Source organism: Micropterus salmoides, unplaced genomic scaffold (assembly GCF_014851395.1).
Source record: "Micropterus salmoides isolate LMB-PRFRI ecotype aquatic unplaced genomic scaffold, ASM1485139v1 Ms_hic_scaffold_12, whole genome shotgun sequence".
Lineage (NCBI taxonomy): Eukaryota > Metazoa > Chordata > Actinopteri > Centrarchiformes > Centrarchidae > Micropterus > Micropterus salmoides.
Genome location: NW_024040263.1, coordinates 18,740,110 through 18,743,395, shown reverse-complemented (window position 1 = coordinate 18,743,395; position 3,286 = coordinate 18,740,110). Strand labels below are relative to the sequence as shown.

General features: G+C 41.3%; 1 long non-coding RNA gene across 1 annotated transcript; it reads right to left on the bottom strand.

Annotated features, from left to right (window-relative positions):
- Positions 1-1,160: 1,160 nt before the first annotated feature.
- On the bottom strand, positions 1,161-1,912 carry LOC119898579. The gene is made up of 2 exons (XR_005443602.1): positions 1,853-1,912; positions 1,161-1,642 (listed from the first exon to the last, which is right to left on the bottom strand). It is a non-coding gene; the product is annotated as an uncharacterized LOC119898579 (long non-coding RNA).
- Between the last annotated feature and the right edge of the window lie 1,374 nt (positions 1,913-3,286).

Genomic DNA, 3,286 nt, shown 5'->3' with positions numbered 1-3,286 from the left:
TTATGTTTTTGGACTTTGCATTTTCTGCCTGTCCCTTGGATTTGTTTGCCTGCCTTAGACTGCTTTTCTGGTTTTGACACTTGCCTTTCAGATTGAATTTGGGTTCTATCCCCTGTATTCCTTTTACCTTGCTTGCAGCAGCCGTGACATCTGGTCTTCACTCAGGGGTTTTTTTATATATAAAATCTCACAGTGTAGTGGAGAGATGATTACATCTGCAGTAAAAGTGTGCTGCCCCAGTGATTGGGGAAGAAAGAGGTGCTCTGTATTAGTGTCTCCTCCGGTCCCTACCTCCCTGCTTCTCTCTCTCTCTGAGGCCATTAGGAATCATGGCTCTCTCCTGCATCATTAGATTAACTCCCATGGTCTGCCAGAGTGTGCAGGAAGATCATACTCATTACCCAAGCTGCTCGCCTTTGTTGAGTGCACAAAAACACGCTTTTACCTTGTAATTTGAGTCAGACGGGCTCATCATGGCAGGAGGCAACAGCGAGATATGGAAGTGCTGCTGCCACTATCGACTGATATTCATGTCGTATACGGCCTTGATTACACAGGCAGATTTAGAGTGCACACTTGGCAGAGGCGATGTTCCTGGCGACATATTAGGCACATTAGTTCCCCCCGACTTCTGCCTGCTAGGGCTGGAGGGATTTGGTACACCGTTGTCACAGTGGTAAACAGAAACATTTACGATAATAGAGTTCTTAAAAGAGTAGATGCATAACTCTCTGCCGTATTCCTGTCACAGTGCTGGTTTTGTCCCTTTTCAAAAATAACTCTGTGGCCTGTTGGTCCCTGTGGAACGTAAATCGAATGCACACTGGTGTCCCGGGACTACAAACAGGAAAACGACCTTGATATCAACAAGGATTGAATCACTTATGTAATCAGGCAGGAAATAAGATCTCATTTGTGGGCAGGGGAAATTGTTCATAAAAAGATGAAAAACAGCATTAATTGCCGAGATCCTGTACATACGTAGGGCTAAATTGTTGTTGTAAATGATTTGCTCATCATTCAACATGCTAGAGAATCCTCCTGCAGACAGTAAAAAATGTCAAATGAAATGAGAGAATAGCCCTGGCAGCTTGTTTTTGTGCTGCTGACAATGTGGGTCTGGATTTCTCTTTAAATAAAGACTCAACAGGCCGTGTACATCACAGAAAACACTTGTTTATTTCTGGTCTGAGAACAGAGAAATGACAAAAAGTTACATTCCAGAGAACTTCAAGTTGGACACTTCTTTTCATTGCTTATGGGACAGTTGAGTAATCACTTTCCTCGCCTGAATGTCAAACAACAGCTTAAGAGAAGCGATCATTGCGTGAGTGATTGAAGCAGTCAGGTTTGTTCTGAAAACTGTGTCCAGACCAATATATATATATATTTATTTATTATTATTATTTTTTTTTATTTTCAGCACACAAAGCCACAGTGCTATAAATCAATCAATAGGAATGGCTTAAAGTGAAGGGAAAAAGGGAACAGAAAAATGTGTTTCTGCCTTCAAATAATTTAAGAACATCTAAAGCCTCTATGGTTGACTGGAGAGGGACCTGCTGTGCTTTGAAGAAGATGGAGGGCGACACTCTGGGCTGTTTCCACTTTTATAACGAGGATATTTCTCCAGAGAAGCATTCTGGGTAAAGGAAAAGATAAGTAAGTTTGATACTTCACTGCCCTTAATCTATTAAAGATCCCACTTACAGAGGACAACACAGTACAAACTGCCAAGAGACGCTGATAATATCATAATAGTATAATTTAGATTTACTGTCAAATTTGTAGATTATTGACTAATCTATCCAGTCATATTATTACAGTCAATATTTTCAGCTAAATGACTCACCAGCTGTCTCGCCATGGACATGAGGACAGCCTCCACATCTAAAACCCACATCTGTGTGGAGAAGAGAGAAGGAAAGACGGAGGAAAGGGGGGTAAAAGGAAAGCGACAAATTAAGTATTTCATCATTTAGAGAGATGTTGCATAGTGGAATTGGATCATGCACCTTTTGATCACTGCCCAGTTCTGAGCAGAGTGGTTTCAGATTTTGGTTGAGAAATTATTAAGCAGGAAGTGCTAAACATCCCTTCTAACAGACAGGTTTTTTAGTTTAGTTTTAGTTGCCAAGGATAGTCCTCTTTGATCGCTGTAAAAACTGTTAATGACACGGTTTAGTCTAGAAGAAATATTTTCCTCCGTATCTGGTCAAATGTTTGAAGGCACCCGAAAACCTCCATCCATCCATCCATCCATCCATCCATCCATTGTCAACCCGTTATCCTGCATACAGGGTCACGGGGGGCTGGAGCCAATCCCAGCTGACATTGGGCGAAAGACGGGATACACCCTGGACAGGTCGCCAGTCCATCGCAGGGGCACACATACACAAACAACCACTCACACTCACATTCACACCTAAGGACAATTTTAGAGACACCAATTAACCTAGCCTGCATGTCTTTGGACGGTGGGAGGAAGCCGGAGCACCCGAGAGAACCCACGCGGACACGGGGAGAACATGCAAACTCCACACAGAAAGGCCGAGGCACCCGAATTCCTAGGCCTTTAAACTTATTTTCAGCTTTTTACAGTGAATGATGAGGCCCTACATTTTGAACAGGCCACTTTACATGAGAGATTTTTATTTTTTTATCTTTTCTCCCTGGTCTGAAGTGGCTGTGGCTTAATTGGAAAAAGGTGATGTTGTGTTTTTCTGTGGTACTGCACTGCAGCTCAGAATTGTTGATTTTTTTTTCTTCTGTAAGCTGTGATGTGTACTTCATTGTATGGTACTTCATGTATGTCAATAGAAGAAGAAGAGAGTCTTCCAACATTTGTATCAAAATCTAAGACTGTTGGTGGGTTGTTTGTTTGTTTTTGTTAACATTAAAGCCAATCTAATTTGATCAAACCACACACACACACACACACACATAAACACGCGGTTATTAACTGAATTTTGTCTGTGCCAACAACCAATGGCGTCAAAGTAAAGTCTTTTAATGGACTGATCTTGAATTATTTTGTTCATACAATGGACACACAGATATGCAATCATTACATGGTGTCCCACACAAGGTCATACAATATATAAGCACATGCTGCTTCTGATGATTCAATTTCACTGATTACGGGTGCATTTATTTTTTCAGCTCCCATAGCAACGGGACTCAATATGACAAGTCATGCAAGCTTTTCATTTTTGTACATACAAATACTTAATAGAGCCATTGCACGAATATGCAGCACAGTTTAGAGATAAGTAAAGGAGTACTG